This window comes from Echinops telfairi, unplaced genomic scaffold (assembly GCF_000313985.2).
Source record: "Echinops telfairi isolate 266 unplaced genomic scaffold, ASM31398v2 ScPeMD7_7469;HRSCAF=8507_1, whole genome shotgun sequence".
Taxonomy (NCBI): Eukaryota; Metazoa; Chordata; class Mammalia; order Afrosoricida; family Tenrecidae; genus Echinops; species Echinops telfairi.
This window is the reverse complement of record NW_022111373.1, coordinates 5,433,338-5,441,766: the sequence shown is the minus strand read 5'-3', so window position 1 is coordinate 5,441,766 and position 8,429 is coordinate 5,433,338.

The window sequence follows — 8,429 nt, the reverse complement described above, 5'->3', positions numbered from 1 at the left end:
GATTGTGATAAGAGTTGTATGAGCCCCTAATAAAACGATTTAAAAAAAAAGCCAACGCCATCTCTTACAAGCGATGCAGTCCTTTGTTGTATTTTAATAATATTAGAGACACTGAAAGATTTCATTCACTCAATCACAAAAGCAGTTTCTTCTAGGATATAGAAATGATGGGAACTTACGGTCAATATATTGTAGGTATAAAATAGCTAAGGCAGTCAGAACCATGTGTTCTAGAAGAAGATGAAATTACCCACTGCCATTGAGTCAGTCCCAACTCATAGTGGCCCCTACAGGGAATTAGAGGTGGAATATCTAGAAGAGAACTCTGGTTGAGGCAGCAGATGCTAATAAGTGGTCTCTAAGATAAAATGTTTTCTGATGCTGTCTACTCACTTGAAGGTTGAAATTTGTGATTTTAAATATTTGTTCCAGATATAGCTTTAATCATATGATCCCTAGCAGTATTCAAGGAACCCTGGAAGTGTAGTGGCCTACCTAGTGAGCTGCAACCCCCCCAGCTTAGTGATTTGAACTCACCAGTTTAATGGAGAAAGATGGGGCTGTCAGCTCCCATAAAGACTTAAGTCTTGGAATCCAAAGGGAGTAGTTCTACTCTGGTCTTTAGGGTCTCTGAGTCAAAATCAGCTTGATGGCAGTTGGTTTTGGGTGGATAAGCAGTATTCAACTTGTGTTAAGCTGAAAAGCAAAAGCCCTAATTCCATGTATTTCTGCATGGCTACATCCAGTTTTATGGCTTCAAAGTATGTACTTATATGCGTTCTCTCACCACTTGCCTGCCAGTTTGTTATACTATGGTGATCTGCATGTTGCTCTGATGCTAGACACTGTGCTACTGGTATTTCAAATGTAAGTGGAATCACCTATGGTGGACAGATTTCAGATGAGCTTCCAGATTAAGAACAGACGAGGGAGAAGGAATAGGTGGCCCACTTGAGAAGTTAAAACACTAAGCGCCATTAAGTTCATTCCCACTAATACCAACCCTACAAGACAGGGTAGAATTGCCCTTTTGCTTTTTCAAGGCTATAAATATTTAAGGGAACATAAAGCCTCTTTCTCCCATGGAGTTCCTGGGGAGTTCCAACTGCTGACTTTGTAATTAGCGGCCCAACATGTAACACGCTACTGCACTAGGGCACCTCTCTGAGAAATTAATCACTGAAAACATCTTAATAGAGTAGAACATGGATATAGTGCTGGCAGGTGAGCCACTCAGGTTGGAAGGCTCTCAAAATAAGTCAACCATAATGACACGGAAGGAATAAAGCTTTCCTTCCAGCCTTGCACTTGCTGATGGAACACTATTCAAAATTAGCAGAATCAGCTGCATGCATCCATTAACCATCAGCATGTGAAATTTATGAAGTATGCATCAAGGAAAATTGGAAGTGAAAAATGAAATGCATTTAAATATTGATCTAGGCATTAGTGAGGTGAAATGGACTTGCAGTGGCCACTTTGAATCAGACAGTCGTGTAGTTTACTTTGCCAGGAATGAAACATTCGAGAAGAAAGGCATTGTATTGATCATCAAAAAGGACATTTCATGATCTATCTTGAAATACAATACTATCTGTGAAAGAATGATTTCTATACTCCTACGAGGAAGAACAGTTAATACAACTATTATTCAAATCTGCACCACTAAAGATAAGAGATGAAGAAAAATGAAAAATTATTTAATCAATAATTATTTACCAACTTATTTAATCTGAAATTGATCAAACTTGCAGTCAAGTTACATTGATAATTACTGGTGAGTGGAATGCTGAAAGCAGAAGGATCAATGTACAAATGTGCTTTACACAATTGATGTATGTATGGATTGTGATGAGTTGTATGAGCCCCTAATAAAGCGATTTTTAAAAAATGACATTTTATAATGATAATAAAAAACTTTCTTTAAATAACAACAAAAAGAAAAGAAAACAGAAGGATCACTAGACATGGGCCTTAGTGATAGAAACAAGGCTGTAGATTGCTTGGTAGAATTTTGTGAGACCAACCAATGACTTCTTCATTGTAAATACCCTTTTCCAGTAATCAACAGTGACTATGCGATAGAGAAGAATCAGAAGGACTACATCTGGGGGAGGAGACTTGAGAAAATAACAGTCAAAACAAGACTCAAAGCCAACGGGACAGACCACTAGTTGGTCATATGCAAGCTCCGGTTGAAGCTGAAGAAAATTAAAGCAAGTCCATGGCTTCTTGAGGGAGAGTAGAATTTTAAAATAAGATTGTAGTATGGTTAAAAAATAGAAAAGATTGTAGGATGGTAACATATATATATAACACCATTTCAACCATTTTTACATGTATAATCCACTGACATTATATTCATAATGTTGCATTTGAAAAGCTTCTAATCGCTCCATACAAAGACTCAGTCCCCCTAGGCTCCTGGTAATAATTAATGTAAGTGCCTCTTTGGATTTTCCACATCTGTGGTATCAGACAATATTTGTCCTTTTATGTCTGATTGCAAATCAGCGTCATGCTTTCAAGATTCATCATGCCATCACATGGATCAGAACTTTTTCTTCATGGCTGAGAAATACTTCATTGTTGGTATAGTCTTCATTTTGTTGATCCATTTATCTGTGATGGACACCTAAATAGTTTACACCTTTTATCTGTTGTGAATAGTCCTGCAAGGAACATTGGTGAACACATAAAAACAAGACCACAAGAGCCAAAATATCACCGAGTATTACCCACCTGAATAGGGAGACCATCACCATACTCATTGGCCAGAAGACCAGAGGAATTGTGGGAGGGCATCAAGAACATCATATATGCAGAAAGCAAAAGATCATTAAAAGGGAGGGGGAAGGTCAAAGTGGCTATCAGAAGAGACTCAGAAACTTACTCTGGAATACAGATTAGTTAACGGAAATGATAAAGTAAAAGCTGAAGAGAAGTTTTCAAAGGACGGTTGGAGAAGGCAGTAGATTGTACTATTATACTGAAATGTGAAAGATCTGAAGTTAGAAAACTAAGGGAAGTACATGCTCAGCATATCTCAAGCTGAAAGAACTGAAGAGAAAAATTAGCCTTCAGTTAGAATATTGAAGGAGTCCATGGACAAAATGCTGTGAACAAATAATCAGAGAAGCTAGGCTTATATGAAGAAGAAATCAGCATTGAAGGATGCTTATGAACAACCTGTGATATACAGTGGACACGCCTTGGCTTGCTGAAACAGGAAGATTTGCAGCACTTGCCGATAAAAATCAAAGACTTTAGTAAGGATTGCAACTCAATGTAAAAAGCAAAATTCTGAATGATTCAAGAAGCCTCGAAAGAGGGAAGGAATACATGAGTCACGGAACCTAAAAGAATTGATGTTCAACCATTTTAAGAGGTAACATGTGACCAAGAACCAATAGTATGAAGGGAGGAGGCCAAAAGTTGCACTGAAAGCATTAACAAAATTGATGGAATACCAACCGAACTATTTCCAAAAACTGATGCAGCACTGGCAGCACTCCCTGAGGTATTTCAAGAAACTTGGGAAACAGCCACCTGGTCAACAAACTGTAAGAGATCCATATGTGTGCACACTCCATTGAAAGGTGACCCAACACCCTGTAGAAATTAATCAAATAATATCATTACTATCACAGGAAGTAAAGTTTTGCTGAAGATGATTTTAAATGGCTGCAGTGGCACATCAACAGGTAATGTCAAAGCCGAGCCAGCTTCAGAAGAGGACGAGGAATAGGGATCCATCCCAAAGTGACTCGACAAGTACAAGGGTTTAAATCAGAAAAGGTGTGTGTCAGGGTTGTATCCTTTCACTGTACGTACTTATTCCATCTGTATGCTGAAAAAATAACCTGAGGAACAGTATATCAAGAAGAATGTGGCGTCCAGATTAGAGAAAGGCTTAGTGCCTGCAGTCCACATCCAAGCAATTGTCAATTCTTTCAACTTACAATCTCTGACGATTTGTCACAGTCTGTTCAGGCCGTCTTTATCTTTGACACAATCTGCCAGACCGTCCGGTTTCTGCCCTCTGCTGCTAGTGGTGAGCAGCATGTCACAAGAGAAGACAGACGCGGGCTTGGAACCTTACTTGTAGATGTCTTTTTTAAAAGTCAACTTTATTGTGAATAAATTTACATCCAATGAGATGTGTCAATTTAAAGTGAATGAATTTTGACAACGGTACACATTTTGCAACTACCACCAAACTCAAGATGTGGAATGGCTTTTATCACTCTTAGATGTAAAATAAACTCTCAGAAAGCAAAGGGTCTCTCCCCAAGTAGCACCATGACAGTTTTCTGCAAAAACAACTGCTAACATAAAGGTCAGGTTCCTCTAGGTTAACCATTTTCTACCTTAATTGTATTTTATAATCACCTGGGAAGCTTACATGTTCCCAATGTACATGTAGCAATCCAGACCAATCATATCAGAGTTTTGGGGTGGAATATGGACATCACTTTAAAAAATTTTACTACAGTGAATGTTTAGAACCATTATAAATTTCTGCTAATATTGCATTATGGCTCAAATTTGAAAACATTTAATTTGTGGAAGAATGCAAACCACAGTGGAAGTCCTAACTCCATTTTGAGTCTGTAAAAATATATATATATAATTTAAAGTGAGGACCTAATGCCGGGGGCTTAAGCGGAGAGGAAATGTTTTGAGAATGATGAGGGCAATGAATGTACACATGTGCTTTACACAATTGATTTATGTATGGATTGTGATACGAGTTGTATGAGCTCCTAATAAAATGATTTTTTAAAATTTAAGTGAACATTTATTGTCTTACATGGGACCAAGACAAAGACATATCATCTGGATGAAAGAGATCATTAGCATGAGGTTGTAATGGCCTCCAAGTGTTTGCTGAAATAACTTTTAAAAAGGACATGGCAGAGCAAGGAAAACTCACAAAAGCATGGTTGGTGGCAGGTTGACACAGCAGAGATGCAGGTGAGACTAAAGAGGCTGCCTCAGAACCACGGTTGAGAAGAGCTTCTGACCAGGCAGTGAGAGGATGGTTCCCGTACCTCCAGACGATGGAACCCCAGTATAGGATCTCCCATCAAGGACACCGCACCCCTCCCTAGGCTGGCTGGATCGGGTGCCTTCACTATCCAGTGAGGGCAAGACGGCTCAGATTCCTGGTTAATGGTCAAAAGGAATTCAATGGAGGCTTAATCCACATAAGAACTCTATACATAGATTTTTAGGCTTTCACTGTTATCCATAGCCTGCTGCAAACGGGTGCTCAGAATTTAAGCGCTAATGAAATTGCCTTCTCTGATCATGGATTATATGAACAATTCTTGGATCACACAAGCTGACCTGCTTCCGTGTGGATTTAGCTGACCCCTCACTTTGATGACTGCTTGTTCTATGACAAGCTTTTAAGGCCCAAGATGCTATTCTTTCTGAAAGCTGGCACCATCTGGTTTCTGTAGCACACTCTGTAGCACACTTTGCTACAGCACCCATAGCATTAGTGATCTCTTCATGGCAGTGCCACGTCATTAGAACGAATTGTCTATAGATTAGCACTTCCAATTAAGTGTGAGCTCATAATTAATTATCTACAATAGATCTATGGAATATATATATACATATATATATTCCACTTTAGAGGCAGCACTATTGACTTCTTGAGAAATAATGAAAGTAACTTCCGTGGGATATTTGGTAATTCTGACAATAATATCAATCTAGCCAACTAGTTTAAGACACTAGTGAGAAAAGGAGAATATGTATATATAGGAAATATTTTTAGACAAGTACATGGAACTTTTACTTACTCAGATTTAAGAAGTTTACTTATATAGATTTAAGTGATAGATCACTGCTTAATAAAACAATGGTTAGACACAAGGCAACAATTTCTCATTCAAGGCAAAACTATTTGTCTACAGAACTAAGGTATGTCACATAAAACCAATTATGAAAATAGCAAATCCCCTCATCTGAGGAGGGCCAAGCTGCACCTGGGAAGTTCCTCCCCTGCTTCCTCCCTGCCTGCTCCTGCCATCCTAGTGGCTGCCTTCCTCAGCTGAGGGACTGAAGGATGGACACTGGTGACAACGCTGTGGAGAGCTCCAGGGACGCTGTCGAAATGGGTACTAGCCCTGCCATGATGTCAAAGAGGAAGGCAGAAAAGAAATAAGACTAGTCCCTGGATCTTTCCCTCCCTGCCCCCCATGCATCCCCCAACCAACCACTGCTCCTGTCAGTAACACAGGAGGGCTGAGTCTGTGTGTGCAGGGGTGCGGGGTGTGTGTGTGTGTGTGCTTAGGAGAGCACCACTGGCGCCGCTTCCTCCTCTGTGTGTGGATATTTGGGCTGATATTTCAGAGCACTTTGGTCTAGAGCACGGTTTGGGTTCTTCACTGCTGCTGGTGAGAAGCTTTGAGGCAAGCCATTCTGGCCACTGCAGCTTTCTTTGCACTGGTTAAGATTAATAAGGTGGTTTTTTTTTTCAACCCACATATGCCAAAAGTTGAATAAATCTGTTTGTATAGAATTAAAAAAAAAAAAAGAAAATAGCAAATACAATGTAGTCTCAAGTTGCCAAATATCGGTCTGCTCCCGTGCAGCGGTATGGACCTGCAGTGAGTGACGACCTGCAGAAAGAGCAGCCAGCAGGCTGATGAGCCAAAAGCAAGTCTTATTTTCAAAGTACAGCTTTATATATAAGAAGGCAAGGGTGCATAGCATGCATAGTGTAACAATAACATCATGGTAAAATTGCTCTAAGCACAAACAATTCCTTGGGACTAATCTTCACAAGTGCAGCTGTGTTCGCAGTATACACAGGGCATCTTGGAATGTGAGAAAACATGTGACTATCGTCCCAGCTTCCGGGTTACACAGTGTCCCCAAGCACCCCAGAGAGTCACCAGAAAAACTCGGTGACTCTCATACTGGTCAACCTCAAAGTCTACACCTTGGGCTGGCAGCCCCTGCTTCTCACTCTAGGGTTTTGCAGAAAGGAACATTTTAGTTATTTTCACCTGCAACGGGTGTGTTTAAGGTAGAGTTCATTTAGGTTCTCCAAATGGTCCTTCGGAAGTCACCTGTGAAGAATGCTGTACATCTCAAAAAGACAAAATGTAAAATCCAGGTAGCCTATAGAATGAGACATGGACGACCTAAAGTAGAAATTTGGCCGAAAATGCATGATTAGCAAAAGAGTACAGGGCAAATGCTTTCATTGGGGGTCTATACAAACAGTGGTAAGGATCTCCCTGAGGGAAGGCTGCCCTTCCCTGGTTTACCCAGCAACAAGTGAAATCATATTCTCAGAGAGAAATACCCTCCCCCGCTCTTCATCTTGTTATGAGTCTCCACTGAAATTCATGAACACCATTGTAGGAGTGTCTGTTAAGTTAGGGTAACCATGGGACAATGCTATATGTCAGGAACTATTGGATCTTCTCCCACTTTTAGGCACTAATTTTGTTTTGTTTTTAAGACCAAAGTTTAAAGAGAGCTCCTAGTAGCAAATGGTTTGTACATGGGTTATCCAAACTTCCCTGAAAGCCAGAGCTAGAAAAGAAATATTAATATTAGGCCAAATGTTTGAAAATAACATGAGTAGTAATAATAAGTACCACAAGGTGTTTGTCTCTATCTCAATAAAACCAGTAGCAGCTACATTCTGTAAAAACCTCAAGCTGTGTATGAACAGGACATGAATTTGAAGACTGAAGCTTTTTTTTTTTTAACTTTCTTCTAAAAAAATCATTTTTCAAAAGATATAGCATCTGGGGTCTTAAAGGCTTGAAGACAAACAAGCGGCCATCTAGCTGAGAAGCATCAAAGCCCACATGGAAGAAGCACACCAGCCTGCCTCACCACGAGGTGTAGAAGAAACCAGTATCAGGCATTGAAGAACTAAAAATCATACCAGTGGGTGCCCACCTTACTGAAGACAAATGTCTGCATAAACAAATGTTTATGTGAAGAAAGCTAATGGTGCCCGGCTGCCAGGAGAAACTAGCTCCTAGCACAATCACTACCGGTTCAGTAGGCACAATTGTACAGCGATAATAAGTAAATATTATAATAAAGTTATAGAGACCATGAGAGATAAAAGAGATATATAGGAATAAATGGAGTCAGACACACTTCATGGTAGCATTGCTCACCTCAGCCCCTCTTGGTGGTCCACGTGGAGGGAGCAAGCTGGGAAGGAGGACGGGAAAGGGAACAAGGGAGAGAGGACGGGGGAAGAGAGGGGAGCGACTAGAGAGAGAGAGAAGAAACTTTAATGCTTCCCAAGCTTTTATCCTCTCTGGGTGCCCACCTTCCTGCTAGGATCACTGAAGACAAACGTGTGCATAAGCAAATGTGGTGAAGAAAGCTGATGGTGCCCGGCTATCAAAAGATATAGCGTCTGGGGTCTTAAAGAC